We start from the raw sequence: 26,398 nt of genomic DNA on the forward strand, positions 1-26,398 counted from the left end.
GGGGCACGGCGGGGCTGGTGGGACCATTTATGGGGTCTGTTACAGCCAAGTATCTCATGCTACCGTATGTTTTATTTCGGTTTGCAACTGCTCCTTCCAATTCCAACTACCAAGCAAACCTTCCCCTTTTGGTTTTTTTTCCAGGAACCAGTTTACATCTACTTGAGCCAATTTGTTTTTGCATCAATTAGCCAGGGCAAAGGTAGTTGCCTTTCAGACCCTTTTCTGGTATGTTACACGTAAGGGGACAGTATAATTAATAGATGTCAGGCACAGTCCCCTCGATGCATTGATTTCTTACTACTTAAGAAACACTCGGGAAGAACACGATCACCCCTGGCTGTCAGGGGTCCTCATAAAATCCACAGGCCTGGATTTACAGAAACTGTAGAAACTAATCATTCTGGATGCTGAGAAGGGGGAAGGCAGAGTCTGATTTTGTAAAACAAAGGAAAACTCTCATTAACTGTAACGCCCTAGCATACTTCAAAGGGAGCTTACAGGAATGCAGAGTTGGACAGCCAAGAGACTTCCAGAGCAAGAGGCAACTCAGAAAAACTCTTTCGGTCCCAAGCTGCATCGAGGGAGATGCAAACACTCTCCTTGAGCTCAGAGCATCATCATCTCTGAAGCACCCAGACCAGGGATCGCTGCAGCTGGACCAGTTGTCTCCCCACGCACCCCCACTGTCACACCATACCACAGCCTTCACCTTTCCACCATAGACAAATTGGATTTCACCAAACCATCTATATATGAAGTTGAACATCTAGGAAAAACAACGTTTTATGACTATACACGTTGGTTATTTCATTTTAAGCTCTAATTTTTCCATCTCTTACATACAGTCCTCAAAAAAAAAACTGAAGATATTTGATTATTTCCATCATCCCCTAGTTTTGCCCGGGAGTGCGCAGCTACCAAACCGCACAAGACCAATATTTGTGCAAAGATAGTTAAAATATCCTAATTCTGAGAATACTAAACCTCCCAACACACACCACACAAAGAACAAGCACAGAAAGAAGACAGCCCACAAGCACATCAGGCAATCTTGCTGAATATTATGCTTAGAGTCACACAAGCGATAAAGCACTTATCACTGTGCTACCCAGAACACGGGCTACCCACCACTGCTCACTCCTACCCACCCCACAAGGTACAGGAGTCTAATCCTAGTTTTAAAGAAAAATCCCCTTTGTTTTGCTGAGTGATGCTGAATCTTTCTGGAGAGAGAACATCGTTTTGGCTAGACAGCATGTTTTAGTATGAGATAATAGAGGGAAAAAAGGAGATGTCAGTGCCATGCCACCAGCAGGCTGCAAACCTCATATTTCAAACCAATGTAAATGGCAAATTGTTACATCTCTATCTCTTTAGAAGCCAGGAAACACCCCTCTTCAGTGTTTACCTTAAAAATACTGCCCTGTGTAGGCATCTAGACAATCCAGCCATCTGGTCTATGACAGAGATGTACAGTGGGGAAGAGAAGGAGTACAGGCTGGTCTGAAACACCACCATACACACGTGGTCCCGCACCACCACCCGCCAAAGTACACATTTACTAACAGCTCAACTTTTGCAGCCTGCAACTGCTGGATCCATTTTCCACTGGAAATCTTTCTGCGATGATAATCTACTACAGAAGGAAAATCACTAGAGAAGGACACCCAATAGCTTCCAGCCAGAACACAACGCGCCTTCAGCAAGACCTTTGATTTTCACAGGCACACACAGAAGTTGTTCTTGACAACAAAGAACAGCCCGTCTGTTGCGTAACTAACCTTAGGCTGCATTAGAGAAGTCATGCCTTCTCACAGATCAACTGACCTTAAATAATGTCCCCAGTGTGTTCAGAGCCAATAGGTTTCTCTTTTAGAGCTCAACTGACAGGTCTTCTCCTTACAGCTATTTCTTCAGAAAGGCACACAAAGAAGTTTTCAAGAGAAATCTTGTGCTTACTGTTCCAAGAGCAGCTCTCCAGGCCAAAAATGAAGTGCAAGATCTCAGCTCCAAGAGTCACATCTCCCTTTGAAGGCTTCTTCAGCACTTCATCGTAGCAGAGCAAGTGAGAGTCTTCGCAGGACGAAAAGGGGATTGAAAAGGATGAGAACTGGAAAACCCACTATAACTCAGGAAAGTTTTCTGCAGTTCTGCCACTGAGTCAAGCCAGAAGGAAAACAGCCAGCCATGCCAATGAAGCACTGCTTTGTATTCTGGATAAGGCAAAACAATAGTCTGGTGATGAGGAGCTCTCGTGTGTCGTGCAAGGGTCAGCAGCAAAGGCAAATTCCACCACGGCATTTCCGTCCTGTTGCCCAACTCATTACTAAGAGAGGATACAGCAGGATCTTTCATTGCTCATCCAAAAATGCCATTTAACATGGCTGCGCAGCATCATGCCGCTGCCACATGCCACTTCAGTGGTGGGATATCCGTCCCCACACAGACCTGAAGCTGCAGGGCACTGTGCAATGAGCAGATCAGCTCTTTTTACACCATTTCTCCAGCCCCCATCCTGGCTGCAAGATGATGCAGGAGCTCTGCAGCAGCCTGAGCAGTGGAAACACTTGGGAAGAGACACAGACAGTGCGAAAGTAAGCATCACACAGCTCCTGACAGGTGACTTCTTTGTCCATGCAAATGCCTGTGCATTCCCCACTGGTGGAGGCAATATTTTTAGAAGCAAAATGCTCTGCAAAGTAGCGCTGTATCCCTTTGGAAACCAAATCCCTTTGCAAATACCAGAGCAACTGCTCTGTAAACCTGCGGCGAAGGCAGAAGCACTGAATGCCTGGCTATTTTCTGACGTCAGCTGAGCTGTCCGACAGCCTCCACTTCAGCACCAATTTCCCTACTTAAAAATAGGGCTAATAGGGCTCCCCTTCTCGCTACTCCTTGCTGCACTCATCCAGCTGCTGCTTGACGAGAGTTTTGATACGAGGGCAGATCTAACACGCATCCAGCAGCTCCCTGACCTCTTCCAATGGAGCACATCAGGGCAGGAGCCCTGCCTCGCCTCTCGCAATCGGCCGAACCAGGCTTCGTTGGCAAGGCTCTGCCCTGCAAAAGCGCCACATTATTTCTGTATCAGCCATCGCTGCCTCTCGCTGCAACTGCGTGAACCTGCCGGACTTGCAAGGGTTGGGCCAGAGGAGCTCCGCGGCTGCTGAGGAGCTTTCTAGTAAACCGAGCCCTGCACGCAAAGCAAAGGGCTCACAGAGCCGAGTTACTGGAACCTCTTCCTCCCGCATTAGTCAGCACATATAAATACATCCTCTTGCTTCATTAAATTTTAATTGGAGTACACGTGAATAGGTTTTCCTGGTTACTTAATCAAAGGGAGTCTGAGTGCAAGGTGGCCACGTGAAAAGCTAGAAAGCAACAGCCTTTCTAGCTTTCCTTTCGGATTTTTTAAGCATCCATTGTCGATTTCTTCAGGTCAGTTGACACTTTGGGGTTGCTGCAAAAAACCATGAAAAGCAGCCACAAAGTGCAAATAAAGCACTTTGGAGGGAAACCGGACACAGATCATTAACCCTGCGTTCGTCGCTATTATCCAGACAAAAATTAGACGCAAAATCCCGGCGCAGCTGTTGCATTAGCTAGCTGACTGGTAGCACTAAACATAACGATTGCCTTGCTGCTGTGTGCCACGCATGTTTGGGCTGGATTGCCTGGAGTTTCATTATTTTAAGCGTCCTTAGGTACCCTGAAACCACAGCAGATTTGAACCTATAAAAAAAATCCTACTTGTAAACTTTGAGATTTCCTCAGTAACCGCCTTCTCTTGTACCGCAACGCAGATGCTTATTTGTTCACAGAGGCTTTCCTGGAGCTTAGAGGAACGTTGCGTGTACTTTCTTGCCTGCCTAGAACTGGGTGACCATCTCTAGAACTCCTTCCTTACTGAATCCACGAGCTGTAAGACTGGATTCTCAACTTTCTATAAAGTCCACATAGTACAGCTCGAACTGGCTTACAGCAGTTTACACTGCTGAAAATCTACCAGTGAAACAACTCCAGTCTGCAAGAGGCCCAGCTGGGAACAGGAGCTCGGCTCCCAACCGCATGAGAAACAAAAGGCAGCTATGTTGTTCTGCACAGCACTGCTTGCGAAGTGAATCAACAACAAACAAAAAAACTGCGGCAATTTAAAACCACGACAAAGAATTTACTGGACTGCTCCTGCGCACTTGCTCAGAACTGTACACATTCTGTACAGCGATCGGTTCTGGCAGCCTGGGTCTCTGACACACTTTCTAGGGCAATGCTCTAATATTAGAAAAATTTGGTCATAAGCTAAAAATGTTACAGAAATAGCACAGGATCATAAGTTACCAGCTGAGTCAGAACTCTGTCTGCTACTTGACTTCTATACTATTTTCCTCTTTTTTTTAAAAAAAAAAAAAGCAAAAAACAAGCACATCACTGTTGGTTTTTTTTTTAAACAGTTTGCTTCTGCCATTGCTTATGAAGAAGAATGAGCCTTTGTTGGGGGAAGAAAGCTCCTCAGAATGGCAAAAATTGATCTGCAAGGAAACAAAGGACACAGATCCCCTCACACACCACAGCCATGCGTGTAGCAAGCCCTTCCCCAAAAATGCGGCCCCTCTGTGTGCAGGCTCTGGCGAGCAGGAGGCTGCCTCTTGCTCCCGGGTGCGTGACGAGTCCTCCATCAGCAGCCCAGGGACGATGATGGGATTCTACCTGGCAGTACAGCGGCACGAATCCCAGGAATCTTAGGAGTGCAATGCAGTCTCCAGCATTAAAGCATTTTATTTGCACTCTGTACTTGTAAATCCTTGGTAAATAATTAACAGACAGCATAAGCACGTAACAGAACTGCGTCGCAGGTGTCAGCGAAGGAAAACTGCTATAAATGGATATGTCACAGTAATAAGCCGCCTGTTCACCTGTCAGATGCTGCAGAAATTAATTAAACAATTTGGTTTTCATAAATTAACCCCTGACACCCAGAATCTTACTAGAAAGTACAGTCGTATTCAGCCTTTAAAATGAAGAAACCACGGGTGGCCACAGGCTCTTCTTGTGGTGAGAGCCCCGGGGCCCCACGCGGGCCCATTCACCCATCCGGCGGAGGGAAGGGGCGATGGGGGCGAGGAGCCCGGGCCCAGCATCCTGCTGGGAGCTGCCGGACTCGATGCCTGCAGCCGCGGGAGGGGATTTGCGGTGTCCAAACGCATGAACATGGCAGAGACGGAGACCCCCTCATTCCACATCTCCTCTTCGATTTCCCCCTCCTTCCTGCTGCTCCTCGGGTCCTGCAGGCTGTTTTGGCAAACACAGCCTAGGAGATTTTTTTTTTTTTATTGCATGTAGCAGCAAGGCAGAGGAGCAGAAATCCCCCTGCAAAGAACCCAGCTCGGCAACCGGAGCTCTCCGTGCTCCCTAAAACACCGGAGACATTCAGCATCACAACATTTCAGCCGCAAACATGCAGCTGCTTGAAGGGCAACAGGCAGAAGCCTGCCAAAACGACAAGGAAAGGAGAAAGGATGATTCCTCAGAGAAAGGCAGATGACTAAAAAGCTGTTCAAGCCAAAGCAGTGCACTGAGGAAAGCCAATTGTCAGCGGCTCGCAATTGTTCACTGCGCGTCCCTCAGAAAACATGCTGATCCCGGCTCGTCTGCACCTCCACAGGGAAACAAATCCCAAAAAGGCCCTTTTCTGACAACAACTTCAAAATGTTCAAGTACATTTCAATGTGTTTGTGTTGGTTTTTAATACGGCAATACACAAGCAATGAATTCTTGACTTTTTTTTTTTTTTCCAAAGTACAGCTCCCATAAGCTTAAAAGTAAATGGGAGTGCTTTGCTTCCTGGGGTATGTAACTGGAACATTTTTCTAGCACCTAATAAAACATTGTTTGGTTGATACTAACCATTAAAATATGTGTTTCAAGTCATGTAATGTTCCCTGTGAAATCTGCCTTTTTGCTCCATGAAAAAAGGGCACTGAAAGAAATCCTGCAGCCATAAGGATCTCACTTTTTTCATGGAAGTATCATTTTAAAAGCCTCACAACATGATCAAAGCACTGTCAAGAACAGATGTTCCAGGCTTTACAAATTCCAGCGTAAGTATTTTTATGACATTTATCACTGCTACATTCTTTCAGCTAATTTTTTTCCCTGCAAGAAGCATGGAGACACTTTCCTCCTCAAGGAAGACATGTTCATGCACAGCCTTGGCTCCAGCTGCTGAGCTTCATCTCCCATCATCCCTGCTCGCCCATCATGAAAGAGCGCCGTGTGGTTTCCCCAGCAGCTACGGTGGCAGCTAGCCTGGAGCAGCACTGGTTCTGCAGAGCTGGACATGGTGTTCTCTGCTTCCCCCTGTTCGATGTAGGACCTGTGCCACTGTAGTGCAGACTCTGGCTCTTGGCTGACTGCTCATACAGACCCTCTCCCAGAAACCTCATTGCTCCATTACCTTGACACCAGACTACAGCTTCCAAAGCCCTCCATAAGGTTTCTTCTTCTTGACCAAGGTGCACATCTTCACCATCCCTTGGGATCACACCAGACCACCATTGCCATGACAAGCCCTGAGCAACCCCACCCAACTTGAAGCTAACCCTGCTTTGAGCCAGAGGCTGCACAAGAGACCTGCAAGGTCCTTCCCACCTAAACTGTTGGAGGACTACAGATCTCAGGTAGAAGCCACATTGAAATGCCCTCAATCACATCAACACCCCAAGAAAGCACCTTCCCTGGTCCCCCAACTCCTCCTATGGATGTAGGAACCCTCTGCCTGTGCACAGCACCTAGAAGGGTGCTTCCCTGGCCACAGCAGAAGACATACACCTCTACCTAGCTACAAGGCTAGATGCAAGCAGGAGTGCTCAGGTGGCTAACGTGTTGGAGGCTATTAAAGCCAGATGAGCAGAGCCAGAAGGAGCGATAGTGGGGACCTGCAGGACTGTGCAGGACCCTGCTTGTTCTTGGGAGAGTAGCTACAAGTCCCCATTCCTGGAGGTGAACAGGGAGACAGTGAGTGCATATTTCAACTGCAATTCAAATCACAGCCAAATTTCCACTGAGAGCGAAGTTCCCGGGAAGTTTAGCTCTCCACAGTCGGTTTCTGTGTATTCCATCTTCCCAGGAACATCACCAAGTTCTTCAGTTGACACAAAGTCTAAACACCATGCAGTGCTAGGGAGTTTTGTGAGAGTGAGCTGTGTACCAACGCAATACTCACAACTACCCAAGAACCTGAAACACACTGTTTATCTCTGCAGAATAACTTGGGTTTTTGTATCCCCCCCCAAAAAAAAAACAGGATCTGAAACAACCAGCTCCTTTCAAATTTCGCATATTCGCAGAAGAAGGTGTTTGTGAAGAGGACCCCACAAGCACATCACTTCTCTAATATGTGCCCATAGTTTCACCTGTTTCCATGTGCTCCCTTCCCAATTCCTACAACCTGCTTGCACATCCTGTTTCACTATGAACACGAGTTTCTGCCTCGGGGCAGTGCTGCCTTCACTTCTCCTCATGGCGTGAGCTTAGGTAGGTCACGCTGGGAGGGGAAAAAAATCCAAACAAGTTTAGCCCTCCTGCTCACGCAGGCTGCAAGCCCAATCAAGGCATTGCAAGGGCTGTGGCAGCTCTTCACCATGGACATCACGCACCACCAAAATGGCAAACAGGGAAAGGTCCACCATTAGTCATCCATTTAGCGAATGGGAAAGCGACCTCTGAAAAAGCAGCACAAGGTAGAGGAGATCTCCCAAAACAAGGGAGGATGAGGACAACACACAGGAGGAGAAAGATCCCAAGATTCAGCAACAGGGAGGAGAACAGGGATGCTGGAGGTGAACAGTGGTCCGAGGAACAAGGACAACAGACGATGACAATCTGAAGAAGTCAAGCAGAAGCTGAAGAGTGTGGAGGAGTCAGCTCCACAAAGAGGTGTCTGAAAACACCCTCCACCCACAAAGGAATCATACAGAAAAGGGGGCACATTTAACTCGAATAAATATGACACACTGCATGTCCCCATCGGCTGTCACCTCAGAGGGCTGCAAAAGATTCAGGTCTGCACCTACGCAAGAGCAATCACAGCAGTGGTCTTCCTCTTGCCAAATGCTTGTGCTTTTCTTCACGAACCTCTTCTTTCGAGGACTTCTTGTGTTGTTTAAAACTCACTTCTTTATTTACGAGGTACAATTTCATATTTTAAATGCATACAGAAAATTTGCTTCCTAAATGCCTTTTGTTGAAAATTAAAATACACACACGAAACCTCGCCATGCTGGCAACAGGGATTTTCTGTGTGTAGGTGCACACATGTGTCTATGTGTACAAGCAGGTGCACGCACACAAACACATGCACATTCACATCTCCACTACAGATTTTTCTGGAAAAGGACTGTTCCCCTACGTGTCCCAACAGGGAGAACAGAAACAGGGAGGGGAGCGCACAGTGCTGTCACACAGCCACACCGTGCTCCTCCGCTCCAACCTCAGGGACAACCAGCACCGGCAGCAAAGCCCCGCCGTCCCATGGCTCCGGTCTGGTCTCTCTCCTCATCCGCGAGCACTGTCAGGGCACAGAGCTGGGCCACCCCTGTCCTTGTACTGCTCTGATGACAGTGCCGTCGGTTGGGGGGGGGGGGGGGGGGGGGGGGGGATGCTGTCTTCAGGGTCTGGGACATGGTGAAGGGATTTTAAAATCTCAAGACAGCATCAGGACTTAGTGACATTGTTCGCTGAGTTATTAACATTGCAACCCTGCTCCACATCCAGGTTTGTTCCGTTTTCTCCTCTTGCCACCACAAGTGTATTTGCTGAGCAATTTTTTTGAAACAGAGAAAAAGGCCGTGCCCAGTTTTCAGGTCTTTTGATTTAGCTATTAAAAAATGAAAAAAAAAATTCCTACAATGTTTCCCCTCTTGTTTTTCTAAATAAAAATAATGTATAGCCCTAACTCGATAATAAATATGCTCAAAAGCTGTCCTTAAGTAAAAGCTTTTGATAACAAATTGTCTGTGCTAACTGCTATTTTACTGTTGAATTTTTTATTGTTGCTTAAGCACTGCAATTATGCTAATAAGCCTGAGAGGATGGTACACTAAAGCATTGAATGTGACAGATATAATACTCAATAAAATGTTAATCTTACCTGAAAATTGGAATCAAACAGCCTTATTAGTATTTATGGATATGGCATCTCTAACATATTTCTTAAGAGGAATATATATATGCAATAGATATTTCCAAATATACCCTGCTATTTCTCATGCCTCCATACAATTTAACTCAGGGTGGCTCTTACCCCCGCTGCTAATTGCCAGTCCCTTTTGGATTAAGAAAACAGAGCGTCGGCATCCGGGCCATGCAAAACTCCTGCGTAGTGCAGGGCTCTCACCCTTGGTACCTTGAGGATGGCAGCCATCCACGGGGACAGGGACACCTTGCCCCAACGCAGGGCAGGAACACTGCTCTGCCACCCTCGGTCACCTGTTTTTCCCCAATCCCTCTAGTTTTATGTGCCAGGCAGGTAAATCCAGCATAGGGTTAAGTTATTTATAGGCACTGGAGGAACAGCTTTTGGATTTTAAGACAGGATTAAACACTAATTTATTCGCTTTATTTTTAAACTTTTCAGCCGATGCTGACAAGGAACCAGGCCCATCTGTTTCGCTGCAAGTTACGGCGTTGCAGGGTTAGATCCCAAGCCGCTGGGCTGTCGCAGGAGATTTGTCACTGAAGTGCCACATGACTTTCCACAAGTTGCACTGCATTTTGCACCATTATTTCACCACCAAGTCCAAGGCTGATTTCTCAATTGATGGCATAATTTTTTCAGGGAAGAAGCTGCCTGTCACCATCTGTAGCTTTTTTTTTTTTTTTTTTTTTTTGGCCAAAGCTATGGGTCTCAGACCCAACCTTGGGGCTCCACTGCCATGCACCTCCCTGTGGGTAAAGCAAGAGGTCTTCAACACCTTTACTTTCTCACCTATGGAAGGAGGAAAAAATAACCTCAGAAGAGCCACATGCTTCTGACAAACTACAATTACATCCATGACCAGATGTAGAGAGACCATTTCTACACCACAGACTGGTGTGGTTTTCAAACACTGCAGGTTAATGCTTAAATAGCAGCCGCTGGCTCCCAACTTCACTCCTTGTGCTGCTCTCACCCACAGAAGTCAATTCTGCTGACACTGATAATCACCATTATATTTTCTGATGGACAAGCAAGATTCTTGCCACTGGATGCTGCAAGCCTCCTCGGTGGCAAGCGCTAGGTGGGAGACATCTAGGAACGGTTTCAGTGAATAGTCACAGGGGGGAAAACCCAACCAGCTGTCCACCAAAACCTGGGATTCCCAAAGCGCTCAAAGATGCCAGTGAGCAACGCGCAGGGCACTGCTCACAACACACCAGGATGCGCTGGGACTTCCTTGAGCAGTGCTTGCAATGCACAGCAGCTTGCACTCGGAGAGCAAGGATGGAGGAGAGCAACAATTGTTTTGCAGGACACAGAGCTTAGAGCAGCTCCTTTAAACCTTGTTTGCAGACATAAGCAAGGAGCGCAGCATTAGAAAAAAGGAATTTTCAGCTGCAAAATCAAAGAGAACTGTGGAGTTAACTGAGCTAGCACCTCAGAGAGCTGGGAGATGCACCTTGGGGCTCCTCTGCCCCAAGTCAGCCCCAGCACAAGACGCCAGACACCAAAACTTCAGGCGCAGCCAGTAAGTTAGCCAGGCACATAGCTGCAATGTGCTGTGGGACCATGAGGCCACCACTCCCATAAAGGTGGCAGGACTCATCTCTGCCATGTTAAGTGAGTCTTGTCATTATTTTCTACTCTGCAGGGAAATCTAAATTGAACTTTGGCATATTGTTTTCTTGTGCTAAGCAGGAATGCTTGAATGTTAACTCCGGTCCTGACAGGCATATTTATGGAGTATTCTTTGCAAATAATCTTACCCTGACCAGTCCGAAAGGTCAGAAACATAAAAAATAATAACAACAACAATAAAAAAGCACAAGGCTGGAAAACCATCACTGCCATTGGCACAACCCCTCGACTTATTAACCGTCCTTGCAACAAGGTGAACTGCAAGGTCGTAGATTTATTTGATTGATTGAGATCAAAAGATCAGGGGGCACACAGTAAATTGTATCTTTCCATGAACACATTTTGCTTTCAAGATTTGAGCAGATAGTTGCAGGAATTGAAAACCTCAAGGGGTGGGAGGGGGAAGAAAAAAAAACACAACCATGTACAAAGGTGACTTCAGAAAGGCATCCCCTTATTTCTCTCTCAACACCATCTGCATTTCTTAGAGCTATTTGAAAGTTTCTTCCACGTTCCCACACCCCTGGGACACAACAGCTTATCTCTGCTAAACAGAAGATGATAACGAACAATAACACTAGTATAACTCCAGGGGAGACACCAGTATTTGCTGACATTAAGGATGAAAGGTAAATACTAGAGAAACCAAACAAATCCCAAAGTCCAACGAGAGGTTGAAGAATTCCCCACTGAATTTCAGGTGTCCTGTGAGACAGGACAGCTATCTCACTGTCCTTCTTAACCACACAAGGAAGATGAAGCACCTGAACCCCACTCCTCTCATGATGATGGCTCAGAGGCTGGCCTGAGCCCAGCCGCAGCTCCCAGGGTAGTGAGGAAGAAGCAAGGGAATGAAATGAGCAGCCATCTTCAGGGTGTAATTTCAAGACCCAGCTGGTGAGCTAGCATTTCTAAACACACAAAAAGCCTGCTGCGTTCGCTGTCAAGACCAGACAAAAAAACACAATGGAGAACAGGAACAGAAGAACAAGAAAAGAAAAACGAAACTCTCCACCATCTCATCATGCCTGGAAACAAAGAGGAAGAGTAATCACTTGGTCCCTGCCTGTGTCTTCCACATGATACTCGTATTTTGCTCACTGTATCTGCATCTGTAGCATTGTGTTCTCATGTCGCAACAAAGCGGATGAGACTACCCACCTGAGAGTAGCAGTAAAGCCTCTACATGGATCACAGAAGAGACCGGAACTCCCAGGAACTTGCTACAAAAGAACCAGAATTGATTCAACCACGAGTTTACACTACATGCCAAGGACTGCGGACTGAGCCTTTCCAGAAGCTTACGCTTCCCTCCAGAAGAACATCACCATTCAGGTGACAAAGACACTGAGCACCCGAGTTGATTGCTGTTGCATCAAAGCTCATCATCTGACCAGGCACCTCCTTCTGCACAGATACACTGAGCCTTGCCTTTTACCTTATCAGTTTTGAATAAGATTGTTAAGGTAAGAATTCTACATTCTCCAATTTCTAACCATCAACAGGTTAGGAAGACTCTCCAGAAATCACCTAGTCCACTTCCCACCACACAGAAGGATCAGTTTCCCTAAAAGTACATCTGATGGAGCTTTGCTAACTTGGCCTTAAACCCTTCCACAACTGAAACTTCCTAAGCTCCTCAGGCAATCCACTCCAGCGCTCAGCTACTCTTAATGCAGGAGATCACTTACTAATGTCTCATCTAAACTTCTCCTGCTGCAACTTAAGCTCGTAATTTGTCTTATTTACAGTGGGCAGATTTACAGTTTATTCCCTCTTCCACAACACATTCAGTATTTCCAAAATTTACAAGCCGAGGCACCAGTGTGGCTTGCCCTCTCTCTGCCATTCTGCTTCTGCTCAAGGAACGTTCTTAATCTTGTGTCTTTGCATGTGTATTTCCTTTCTTACCCCGAGAGAAGAGGCAGCTAGGATATCACAAGGCTGTTTCAAGTGAAGACGCTCACATCCAGAGGCTGATGCATTCAGGCACACCCAGTTATAAAGGGTTCTGAAATAAGAAAAAGAAAAGATTTATCTTTAGGATAGTAGGCAGAGGGTCCAGTAGTAAGGAAAAACCAACAACTTTGAAGTGCAGTTTCTTCCACCCCATTATTTAACATCCAAACAGATCTTCAAAAGCAACATCAGTGACTGCAGATACATCATGTGCCACCGCTCAAACTTGGCCACATTTTCTCTGACAACCGCCATAAAAGTTAGACAAATCTGTGTTCTAGGAAACAAAGTGCCCACTGACTTTGCAGAAAGTTCTGTCAAGCTATAAGCGATACTCAGCACACATCAAAATCAGATGGTTCTGACTCCAAAGCTTTATTCGCTGTGACAGAGGACAAACCTTCAAGTCGGCACCAGTGATTTTATTTACAGTGTCACTGAAATGAAGAGGGAACTCTTCTAGTCTACTCCGAGATTCAGTGCGTGTAATTACGGGATAGACCCAGAGGAGAAAAGTGAGGTCTCATGAAAGACTCAGTAACTTTTGTGTCCACAACACAGTTCCTACCTCCTGATCTTCAGGACGATCTAACCAGCAAACAGAAATCTTTCTACCTGAATCCAAGGGTTTGGTGACAACAAGGAAAGCCTAAAGAAAGGATTTAACGTGAACTGTGTTGGGAAACACAGGGAAGAGCTCTGAATAACAAAAACATCCCAAATTTCATGAAAGAGAACAAAAAACAAGGAAGAGCAGTGATAACACATTTTCCTTCATACTTTTGGAGGCTCTACGAAAGAGAGTGCCAGACAGCAGCAGTCAATTTCCCACAACAGCATCCTTCACCAGTGATCACCTTTTGGATCCCACCCAGTCTAACTCCTGTCTCCCCTTAACAGGGGCTGCTGCTAGCTCCAAAGTATCAACTGGCTTCATAACAAACAGGCATTTTCCAAGGCCACTCAATTGGCCACCTGCTGTGAAAACCAGATGCCTGTTGCACATCTAAGGATGTGCCAATGAAACAACTCAGTGTCTTCTCTCTTGCCTGCACTATCCACCCGACTATCCCTTCCACTGCTGCACTTTGTCCATCTCCAAGTTTCCACTTGGAATGTTTGGGGGTTTTTTTCTCCTTTTCAGTCCTTCTCAGCTGTCCTGGCCTTTTACTTTCCTTGATCATTTCCAACTCTTACCTATGCCAACACTTACAGCTAGACCAATGGCTGTCAGAACAAGAAGGTGACACACTCCTATTTAGCACAGATTTGATAACAGAAGTGCTGTTTGCAAGGCTAAAGAGGAATACCTGCACCAATAATGTCCTTACAGCAGCATACAGTAGCTGAGGAGACTGAACAATAAATGCCTTTCACTGAAGATGAAGAATTCCAAGTAATGTCAAAATGTATGATGGCCAGCCAGTAAAAGAGTTCAAATACTTGCCCATCTTTAAGGGTGAAAGTAGCTCCAAGGACTTCAACAAGATCATCTGCAGCATCAGACACATTATCTCCCAAAATACTACTGAGATTAGGATGTTTATCAAGGGACAGAGATACAAGGAGTGCTTCCACCGAGAAAATACACCTGTTTCTATGGCTGAATTATGACAGCTGTTGAAAACTATGGAGTAGCATTGAATGGCAGCCCAGGAAAGGGAGCCAAGAAGACAACCACATGCAATTGAAACTGCCAAGGGATTAAGTTAGGTCAAATGTAATTACAAGAACTGGAACCTGGCCAGGGTACTGGCTGGTTTAAGAAAATTAAAAGAGGTGTTCAAAAGTTCCAGAGACAGAGTCCTTCTCCTGTTAATTATTTGGTGAGTCAGTCACTGAAGTCTTAGTACTCTGGGAGGCTGTCTGAAAAGGGGGAAAAAATGAGGCATAAACTTGAAAGGCATTAGAGGCGATTAGCAAAAGCCTTTGTTCTCCACAGCAATCCTTGCTGCACTAGTGCGTGAAAGCCTTTCATGTTCATGTTGAAAAGTGGCCTTCGTTCCTTTGATACTTCTGGAAGGAAGCATTTAAATTTACAAATATCCCCCCACCAGAAGTTACAGACAATAGTCGAGGAACTTCTGCGTATTCCAGCCAGGTCCTACCTAGCTCTAAACCCATCTCTCAGGCAGGCACTGCTCCTGCTGAAGGAAGGAATACAAACAAGGACATGTGGAAGCTCACCAAGACCTGGAGCAACATCTACTCTACTTGCTAGTGGCATATGGAAGTCAGATCATGTGGAAAAGGAGGTTGCAACCATGTGGGACAGTGGCTTCCTCACCTTCATTCAAGTTTTGGAAGATGGTGAACAGGCAAGGCAGGCAATGGCAAGGAGACCAGGAAGGATGCTTCGTGGTCTGGCAGCCAAGCGCCACTTTGAAAGATTAGATCCGGTTTATGCCTCTGCCATAAACCTCCTGAGTGATAAGAGGAGAGTCACATATATCACACATATATCAATTTTTCCCAGATATTTATTGCTGTGCCTTTTCTTGCTAACTAGAGACAAAGAAAGACCACGTCCAGAAGAAACAAGAACTACCAGCCATGGATTGAGATTCTGTGTTCAATACCTAATTGAGACTTGTACTATAACCATGTACAGTGCCACAAAACATGAAGTGTTCTGAAAAAAAACATGCACAGTGTCAGTTTTGGCACCTGAAGGTAGTAGACGGCTCTGCTACCTCTGCATCTGAAAATCATCATTAGAGATACACTCATTACTGTCTTTGAAGCAGTTGGATGTGACAGTAAAAGCAGTACGGAACTGCAGATTAACCTTTTTGGGTAGCTTATTCAGTGAAATGTTCTGATGACGCACATTATATAAACCAATTTTTTGACTGATGTGAAAAAAACAGAAATATTAAATAACTATCTTCTTAGCAAGTGCCGTACACCAGGCGCACTGAGTGACACAGTTACTTCTCGAAGCAACAGCAGGTGAACACACAACCAAAGCCTCTGCCATATTGACTTTGGGCACTTTCTTTTTTTCCCCTTTTCAGAAAACAAGACAGGAAATGGCAGACATTTCACAGCACAGAGTGGTGCAATTTGTGCTAATGGCCTAAGCGAAGATGCAAACAGCAGCTCGCATCTCCTCGTGTGAAACAGTCAACAAGTTCTGGTGGGACAAGTGCTACCACGGCACACCTTGCCCCAGCCCAGCAACACCTCCTCCAACACACAGCTCCAGAATGAGCAAGGCATGAACTCGGAGCACAGGAGAAAGTCTGTGCTGTCTTGCAATGGTGTGCAAACACCAGGGGCAAGCAGCCATAGAAAAAGGTTGCAGTCTGCTGAACATGTGCGAGCTGTCGCTCTTCCAAAATGTAAAAATGTAGTTAGTCTCCCTGACAGCAGAACCACAAATGCCCCAAGTCCCTCATCCCTGGCACTCCTCTGACAAGGCAAATCACCTCCTTGGAGTCCTCAGGCACCACAGACAAGGCAGCGACACAGATTGCCTTTATTAACAGGAGCAAAACCTTGCTGCAGCTCTCCCCATTCTTCCCAAACGCCTTCCAACCAGCCTCCTCCAAAGCAGCTCCACTGCGTGAGCTGGAAATACCAGTAAAAAGAGGTTTCGATGGAAGCAGAGACCTAACATGGGAAACCAGAGCCCAACTGGTGCAAGTCAGAGAAGATTGTAAGCAACAGTATGATAATGCTTCTTAAGTTTAAAATATTCAGCAAGGTCAACATGGAGCATGTCGTTATCTCCGGGCCTGTATATGCCCCAGGCTATAGGCACCGACAGCACTATGCCGAAGGCAGCCACCTCACCCGCGGCAGAGCCACCAGCAGCTCCCGGCCCTGAGCACCCTAATTAGCAAAACGTGGAGAGGATGCTTAACAACGATGTCATCGACCTCAACAGTGGCGTGCCTCATCCCTTCTCCTCAAGTCGGGACGAAAAGCCGCGCAGCGCACCGCACTCGCCCCGCTCCCCAGTGCACGCCATCGCCAGAGACACGCACGGGCACCATCCCACGTCAGGGGAAAGCACAGCACTGCTGTTACGCAGACCACAAAGAATATATTTTTTAGCATGACTGCACACACCGGGACAACCCACGCAGCAGAGGCTGGGGAGAGCAGGGCAGCCCGATGGCTTTCATGCCAAAGAGGGACTTGCTGCTGAGAAGACAAGGCAGCCGAGGTGGCCAGAGAGTGCAAGGGGAGGTCTCCCTGTGCCGGCAGCAGTGATTAACCGATACTGCTAATGGCCTCTAGTGCCTGAAACAAAGCACAAGCAAATGGCATGGAAAGGACTAGTGCCAAGCAGTAATAAAGACAGAGTCAGGGCTGTTGCTCAACTACGCAATTTTTTTTTGCCTAGGTTACTTGTTGTTTTAAAAAAAAAAAAGTTTCCGCATTCAGGGACATCCTGTTCACCATATTAAATTAAAGGGATGATTCAAGAGGCAACAGCTTTCAGTAGGCAGGGGAGGGGAAATCAATTTCAGGTTGCTACGGACAACTGGGCTGTCTCCTGTAAAACTAAATCAGATTCAGCTCTATGAACCTGAACACTAAACATTCCCTGAAATACAACACACACACACTCTCTAAATAACTAAATACAATAAAATACAGTCTTGTGTCATCTCCCAGCTGTTTTTTTGCTGAACTAAGGATGTGCTCAAACCTGCTAATTACTGCAAAATTCAGGACTGGAGTTTTGGCTCAGCAGTGGCTTTCTGACTGCCAGTTCAACACCAACTGCTGACTTTCAGGGGAGAAGATGATGGCCGGGTGGCATTTGGCACAATGAACAAGAGCAGAGCACAGGTCCACCTCGCTCTGCACCTTTTCACATGCTCTGGACTTCCAGTGGGATCTAAAACAACGTTCTGCTGATCCAGGCTCCTGCAGAGCTCAGCTAGCAAGGGCTAGCTCAGCTTGGGGCTTTCAAACAGGTCCTAGCTGACACTGGATGGAGGCAGCTTAACCTGCTCACGGTCCATGAACAGCCTGAATAGAAACAACATCCTCTACCTAAGCAGCTTACCTGTGGTCACAGCAGCTGGGTAGGAACCTCACATGGAGGGACCGCTGGGGACAACACAGTGGCCGTGGCCTGATGGCTGTCCTCTTCCCTTACCTTACACCAGAATTGTTTCAAACAGGTTTTAAGCACCATCCTCGCTCCCTGCAACAAGTAAAGCTGCGTGGGCACAGGGCTGCGTCACCTCCACGCCTGTGGGATGTTCTCCTCCAGCCCAGAGCAATGCACTGAGACCCCCTCTGCAAACCATGGATCCCCCAGTCCTCACCCAACCCGAGCAAAGACGACAGGGAGCATCAGCAGCCCTGGGAGCCTCACCACTCCTCTATGCTGGGTGCATTAATCCCTGCAGTCCTGGGGGGAACTGGGAGCTCACGAGAGATGTAGTAGGCATGGTGGTGATGGGTTGACAGTTGGATTTGATGATCTTAGAGGTCCTTTCCAACCTTAATGATTCTATGTTTAAGAAAGCAGAGGCACAATTTGGCAAAGATCAGAGACACCAGCCAAAAGCTGCATCAGGCTTCTTGTGAGTTGGAAGGAAATTAAATTGAGGTGTGGGAGGAGCTGACACCCCATGAAATAAGGGAATCATCTGCCCTCCATGCGTGCAAACTCCCACTGCAGCATGGCCTCCAGTGTGATGCCAGGCTGGAGCCGCATGGCTAGTTATGATCCTACAGTCCTGCTGAGCTCAGCGCCAGCCATGCAGCATCCTTCTGCATCACGGCTGGACCCAGCGGATGGACATCAGACCATGGCTGCAGCCCATTGAGAAAACGAAGGGTAAGAGCTGGATGCTGAACTCCAAAACCCTGGTCGGAGAAGCTGGAGCAGAAGAAATGAGCCACACGATTTTGTACCCTTCCCCAACAGCTGTTAAGCAACCAAATAAATCCATCTAGATCAATCTGTCCATCAAGACAAGAGGAAACATTCCTATCCCACAATACTATGAGCCTTAATTTTATGGAGCAGTTGATGTTTTTCCAATGAAACGTACCATTAAAATATAAGATTTTATTAGCAAAATCAATGATGTGTGCAGAGACAGTCCCTCATGGCTTTTAAAAAAATCTATGAATAATTATAAAAGTGATAGCAATAGAGAACATTCTGCAATTATTACAGCTGATTTACAGGATTGTCTACTAATGGTGGCCCGTACTTCTGGTAAGGCACCTTAAGGCAGTACCACAAAAAATATAAATAAAGAAAAAGCAACAGAAGCTCAGCATTCCCCTGCACTTAGAGGGTGCAAAGATGTTGCCTGCTTTGAGTTTATTGAATTACCCTTTTTTCCCCATCAACACAATAACATTCTGGAAACAAAAACACCAAAACATTTACAGAAATATTTACCAGTCATGTGTCTCTTTCTCCTTCTCCACTAGTTTCAGTGTTTTGTTGCATTAGAAAAGCAACTGGGGGAGATTTATTCCCATTTAAACCTAGCACAAATGGAATCAAGAAAGAGAGGCTGTGGCCTTTCAGCACCCACAAAACGCATGATGGTCTTTAACCATGCACACAGGTCAGGCATCTGCAGCATCTGAAAACCTTCTGCAAGCATCACCCTAACTGGGGACACAGGCGTGGAGTCCTGACACCCATCTCCCTCACCAGGCTCAACGCCTTCTCACAACGAGCAGCCATAACACCCGACCCACAGCTGGGGCTTTGCCTGAGTGCAGCTCCCCTCCAACATTTCATCCAGCACCAGCTGTGGAGCAGTGGCAGACAGGGCAGCTGCATCTCCCCATCTTCAGGAGGAAGCCAGATGCACACAAGAACCCAGCTGCAAGTCCAGCACCCCAAGCCATCATAATCCTCACCTCCCACAGGACACTATGAGCATACCTAATCCTCCCAGCTTGCCAGTCTACTGTTCTCATCTGGTATCCATCATCCACACCAACACCATCGTAAAGAGCTCAGTCAAGAAATTCAGGCACTGCAAATCCGACATTTGCCAAGCTCACTGTCCAACTTGTCTGTAAGCTCTGGCTAACGTGCAAGGAGCACCATAAAGTCTCAGGTACTGCAAAGCACTCAAGAATGTGCTTATGTGAAGTAGTGCCAAAAAACAATACCTGCCATTTCTAGCCCAAATGTTTCACCATAGCTATCCATTTGCAACAGCTGAAGGTCCACCCAAGGGAAAAAATAAAGTCTCCTTACTCCACCTGGCTTTAAACAACCTCCGGATGTGTGTGGGGATGGATGAGGAAGGAGTAACATGAATGCTCAACAGATGTTTTCATTAGCATAAATTTGCCATTCATTCCTCTTCTACAATCAAACTCCTCCATTATCCTCGCTGGATAATTTACAGTGCTTGTTGCAAAGTACAGTCTCTGAGAACAGAGACAGCACACACTTGATAATGTAGAAGTTCAAAGAGCTGAGCCACGCATGACCTGCAAGCAGATTGTTGCTATTTCCTTGCATGGATAAAAGAGCTTTGCTTTCATGCAATGCTGGAACTTGTCATCATGAAACACCCTCCTATTACAACATGGCCCAGAGGAGCTACTATTTCAGGTCCTAATAACGTGCTTGGTTTTACAGGAAAGCAAGAAGGCAAGTAACATCGAACAACCCAGCTGTCAAGTAGAGAAACAGATGGGATCCTCACAAAGCTGCACAGATTGCCTTAGTCAAGTGCTGTCACAGCCCATCCTCAAGATGGGAAAGCACGGTGCAGAAGCTAGATGAAAGGAGCTTGTGAAATTAAGTAGCATCATCACCTCAATCAAGGCCCGCAAAGAGACAATAGAGAATTGCTTTCCAGGCACTCTGATCCCAAGGCAATAAAACATGACTCAAAGTTGTTAAGCTGTTTTTTCCCCTACTAGAAATGCCTTTTGGCTGAGTGACAATTGCCCAATTCTCCCACCTGCTTGGCCCCCACGAAACACAGAAAGCGTCCGCGGAAAGACACACCAGGAGGCACAGGTCGCGTCCGTGGGCTCGGAACAGCTCTCCCTCCAGAAGCGGGCGCGAGCAAGGCTGGGTGGAGACATCCCTGCTAGTGTGGCCCCAGGCACTAGCAGGCAGGCAGGCAGCACCATGATTCACTCCTCTGTGGCTTCCAGTCCATGATTTAGCTTCCAAACAACCCAGGAAACCACACCACTTGCCATGGCGGTTCAGCTCCCGTGTCGCTGAAGGAGGTGCCTTTGCATACCACGAGGCAGCAGCAAACCAGGAGAGGTGATGGGCTGGCCCAACCTTCCTCATCCAAACTCTCGAGAAGATGCTAAACTCAAGTTTACAAATCAGTGCTTCAGAAATCCAGGCCCGCCTGGAGATACCAGGGCCCATATCTAATAAATGCAGGAGCTGTACTTTGTACCTACAGTCCGAGCCGGGATTAGAGCAGCCCCTGAGTGCAGGCGGCCATTCATGCCCCTAGTTATTCAAGCAACAAAGGCTGCAAGCAGAGGGAAGGCTGAAGCCAGATTATGAATGAAGCATCAGGATCGATTCCCTTATCTACCCTCCGCCTCCGACTAACTGGAAGATGCTATTCAGGGAAAATATAATATAAAGGCGGAGGCTAATGATGAATCAGATTGATTTTTAGAACAAGAAAATAGATGTAATTGCAGGCTACCTGCTTGCAGCTTGCCAGGAGTAATAGTGAGCTTCAGGACAACCCCATCTCCTCTCCCCTTCCTCATCCCAGCTGCTTTTCCTCCTCTGTTCCCCACCAAAGAAAGAAAAAACCCTCGTAGAAAAGACAATTCAGTGTTGCCTGGAGCCAACTCAACGATGGCTTCCCTCTCCCTGATAAAAAGCACAGAGCCTGCATTAATGGATGTGCAGAGGGTCCAGTTTCTGGGGAAAACCAAATTACGAGCATGCAGCTGGGAGGAATGCATCGTATGTCTGGTATTCACGCTGCGCCCTCTTTTCCTCTTTCTTTTTTTGGCCGTATAAGGAGCTAAGCACAGTAGGCTGGGCCGGGGAATGCAGCGCTGCGTGCTCAGCGCTGTTAGACTTCCGACTTTGTTTGTCCTTACTGGAAATCCAATCAATTCATCTAGGAAAAGGGCTGGTGCCTACACCACGAAGCTCAGACATCACGCTCCTGAGATGCAGGAGAAAAAGAGGAGCAAGCTGAACTAGACCAGCCCAGCAAGTGTTCCCACAAAGATGCATGCACATGTACATATTCACAGGCAATAATTTTCTTAGTTACACCAGAAGGAAGAGGCGTGCTAACTTAAAAACTTGAGACCATTGGAGCTACAGTCCTAAAGGGTTGTTTCCCAGGTTAGCAGCACTGAACTTGTATCTGCAGAGCAAATAAAAGACAACTTGGCCTTCAGTGCATTCACGTGGGGCTGGGAGGATTACATATCCCCGGCCACAGAGAAATACATCCTCTCTAGCACACGCAGGTTATAAGCAGGAGTGCGGCATTGTGCTTCAGAGATGCATAGTGCTGATCATTTTTCCTAAAGTCCTGATGATTCTAAGTTAAAGTCTATTGCAGCAATTTCAGCAGCAGACTGGGATTTCCGTATCCAGGATGGAATTGCAATATTACAATCTAAAAAGAAAAAAAAAAAAAACAAAACCCACACCTTTTTGCCATTGCTGTTGCTTCTGTAAACAACAGACTGCTCTCATGGGCACCCAGGACTTTGCAGGAACCAAAAGGAGAAAAGAAAGACACGCTTCTCCACCACAGGCAAGAAATCCTGGATCACTAATAGCAAGGAAGAATCTGCATCAACTCCCCTTTCTCAGCCCTGTTCAGCATCAGAAGAGCATCTCTCATGTCATCCCTCAGGAGAGCGGTGACATCAACCCGAGGGATGGGGAGACAAACGTGGGATTGATCACTGTCGGAGCATGGCAAACAGCACCAGGAAAGATGGAAGCTCACAGACACGCTGCCGATGTCCGGATTGTCTCCAGTCCGGTCCTGGCTTTTCCTCCTTTACAGAACACCCGAAAAGATCTGCACAACCATCCATGCTGTTCCTTACCCTCACCTGTTACACTCAGAGGGAGACAGGGATGCTCAGAAGCACCCAGTGGAGTCACTTGAAGACACATGGCTGAAACTCAACTGGGGGAGCCAAGATTTTTAGCCTCATTAATAACAGTCTGAAATCAAAAGCAGAGCTTGTAGTACAGCTGCAAAACAAGCTACCCTGCTGCTTGCGTTAACAGCGTGGCTTTGTTATGGTCAAGGATTAAAAACTTCCAACAATTAAAGGAGGGAAAAAGGAAAAAAAAAAACAATAAAAAACCAAAAAAACCTCTAAACAACTGAAAGAACCACCACTAACAAAAATCAGTAAAATAAAAAATTCCTGTGGGCTGGAATGATTAGCAAAAAAAAATTGCATGCCATGAGGAGCAAGAGTGAATGCTTCCTTCCACGCTGCCAGCAGGCCCACCCAAGCCTCCCACCCAGTATATTTGACCCTTACCCGTGGACATCCACCAGCCACCGTCCATCCCCGTGGGACATCACCCCCCACCCCAGAGTAGGTGCTCTGCAACCACCCTGCTCCAAGCAGACAGCTTGGAAACCTTCCTCACTCCAGCTGCCTAAATGCTACGGCATTAAGCGAATAAAGGAAAAGAAAAAAAGTCTTGCAATAAATGACTAATATGCCTGGAACTTCTCAGGAGGCACCAGTCCTCGTCAAGCAGCCAGAGGAGGTAGAGAGGTGAGAGGTGGGGCGGATCAGCAGACTCACGCAGCTGCTTGCAAGAGCCCAGCAGAAGCATGCCCACGTTTCTTGGAGGTGAGCTGGTTGCCCAAGGGCTCCTAAAAGGCAATCACCCTGTGTGCCCCAGCGTCAGCCCCCAGCAGCCCTGCCGCCAACCGGCATCGGGAGCCAGCGAGAAACCTCACTCTGTTGCGTCTTGATACAATAGCTGTTGCTTTCGAGGGCTTGGTCAATAACGCTGAGATTTGAAACAACTTTCTTTTCTTTGTAAGAATTAAAGGCAATAAATTCATAAGAATCTACAGCCAAACCACCGACTAGGTGCAGGTTTAGCAAGCCCAGCCCTTCCCAAAGAGAGAGACTCCTGGACCTCCACAGGAACATCTACGAGGACCAGGGGCTATGCAGGGACCTCAAAAGCCCTGGGAGGCAGTTTGCAAAACTCCTGTGTGAGCAGGAGGGAAAATAAAAATAAACTAAAAACAGAGTCACCTCCACGCGTGCACATGAGCCAACAAACAGAATGGGAGTAGACAAAATAGACGCTCAAAGGTGTTTCTCCAGGTCTCCAAGCATGAGTGATTCTTCACACCCCAAAATCCTGAAGAGGGACAGCCCCCAGCCCAGGGAAGGGGGGAATGAGGAGCACCCCATCCTCATGCCCATGTGGACCTCCCATCATCTCAGCATGAACAGCAGGACCCACTGCTCCCCTCAGTTTCGGGGGGCACAGAGGCAGGAGGTCCATACTCAGCAGTGAAGACGACGATGTTTCACCCTTTTTTACCATTACTACCATGAAAATTGCCATGGGTTTAAGCTTGGCACCTTTCATCTCCATCAAGGTGGGATGGAAACCAATGGTAAAATTTCCAGGGAAATCATCTATGTTCACTGCAAAGCTACTGAACACCACACGCAAGGTTCACACTTGCTTTTTCTCAACAATGTTTCTCCTCTCTGCCCTCACAGGTTTGTAGTCCAGTTGTCCAGAAGCTTTGGAGTTTGGGATTTCTTTTACTTCACTATTGCTTTTGCCTTTGAACAACAAAAGAAAGCAAGCACAGTCGCACCACTGAGGGAAGGCAAAGGTTGCCTCTCAGCCAAACACAACCACACCTACAGCTCTTCCACCACCGCAGAAGGCTTGACCTTCAAAATCAACCCAAACCTTGCACATCAACAAAAGCTGCCTTCTTTGCACTATGTGGATATAAACCCAAGGACCAGAGGACATCCATGGAGATATACTCTGGGCAAGAAATTGCTGCAGCTACCACAGAGCTGCAATGCTCCAGAGCCAACATCCCAACACAACCATGGTCATCTGCACCCAAGACAACAGACCCAGGCTCCTCCAGCAGTTTCCCACAAGGCCACACAGGACCAATTTGGTTCTTCTGGCTGCAGCACCCCAGCAGTAAAAGTGACACTGGGAGCACCCAACAGATCTGAGCCTCATCCTTGCTCTGGGACAGATGCAGAATCACTTTGCATAAGGGCCTGAAGCTCCCTTAGCTGGGGTGCAACTATTAAGTGACAGAAAAAGTCCTTGCCATTTTCAGAGACAAAACAGTGGATTCAGGTAAGGTTTTACTGCTGCAATGAAGGATGACGATGCCCAACTCAAACGAAGAAGATCCGTCATTATATGACACTGCATGTGTCTAGACAGCTGCTCTCAAAAGCCTGCCAAGAACATTTTACACTGTTCGTTTTCATAAGCTCAGACACTCCAAGTCAGGCTGTGCAAACGCTTTATAACTCCCTTCACTGTAGGACTACAAAGGGCTTCAGCAGAACTGTACTTGAAGTCGTGTCTGCAGAAATATCACAGCTAAGGTGGCAAGTCCCCAGCAACCACACAGCTGTCTGCACCATGTCCAGGGCTGGTTTGATAGCGTAAGGAAACCAAAACCTCCTTTCTTTTTCCCAGTAGAAGTTTCCAGTATTTGGAAAACATTTAAATTAAAACTAACAAAGCCCAGAACACACTTTCTCAGAGAGACAGCAGAGCACTTTCTAAATACCAAGGTGACTGCAAGCAAAAGTCACCACAGCTTAACAAATTTGGGTGAAATGACTTCTCGGTGGTTTCAGCTCAAGGGCTTTGCCTCGCATTTGCAGCAGGCTGGGAGCGCACACAGTCGCCGCAACTCAGCCAACGTTCAGCCATAATAACACATCACCTCCCTGCAGCCTCGCAGCCCCACGAAGGGAAGCATTATCCCCACTTTGCAGGCAGGAGAACTGGAAGCTCAAGAACAAACCACACTACAAAAACAAACAAACAAAAAGCCCCAGAAAATAACAAAAAAGAAAATGAACTGTAGAGGTGAAGTTCAGAGCTGCACTGCCCCATCACAGCCACTCCCGGATGGAAAAGAAGGGGATGCCTGAAGGATGCTGGATGATGGCTGCACCAGGTGCAGCCTGGCAGAAGTCAAACAGGCTGGGGCATAGGGAAAGCGCATCGGACCAGGAGGAGCTGAGCAAGTCCTAACCAGCAAGGAAGATGCTGTGGCCATAAGGCACGTGGCAAGCGAGCAGGAAATTGGACAATTCAGATCCTGTCCTTACGAAAAGATTCTACGGTCTCTATCCCACACAGGACAACTGCACTGCGAGATTCCTCCTCTCACCACAGAATTTGTGACCCTGTACATCACAGCTTTTGGGTGCAAGTAATGTCCATCCCTGCACAGGCAGATGGGGATCAACGCTACGGCTGGTGTCAAGCCAGCCTGCCTCTTCTCTTAAAACACTGTGCTTCGAGCTCCAGTAGAAGAATCTCCATGTGCTCAGACACCTGAAATGGCCAAAATCACGCAAGTACTGAGTACTGCCTTCCCTTAGAGACTTTACCAACAAACAGCTGAG

At 47.0% G+C, this 26,398-nt stretch overlaps 1 protein-coding gene across 6 annotated transcripts in view; it reads right to left on the reverse strand.

Annotated features, from left to right (window-relative positions):
• The window catches only part of LPP (LIM domain containing preferred translocation partner in lipoma), a 355,991-nt gene that overhangs the window by 270,164 nt on the left and 59,429 nt on the right, over positions 1-26,398 (reverse strand). For all 6 annotated transcript variants that reach the window (XM_075418090.1, XM_075418094.1, XM_075418093.1 and 3 more), the window contains one exon: positions 12,749-12,848. The gene's annotated coding sequence lies outside the window, so the exon portion shown is untranslated. The remainder of the gene's footprint in view (positions 1-12,748; positions 12,849-26,398) is intronic.

Source organism: Opisthocomus hoazin, chromosome 4, assembly GCF_030867145.1.
Source record: "Opisthocomus hoazin isolate bOpiHoa1 chromosome 4, bOpiHoa1.hap1, whole genome shotgun sequence".
In the NCBI taxonomy this organism is placed as follows: domain Eukaryota; kingdom Metazoa; phylum Chordata; class Aves; order Opisthocomiformes; family Opisthocomidae; genus Opisthocomus; species Opisthocomus hoazin.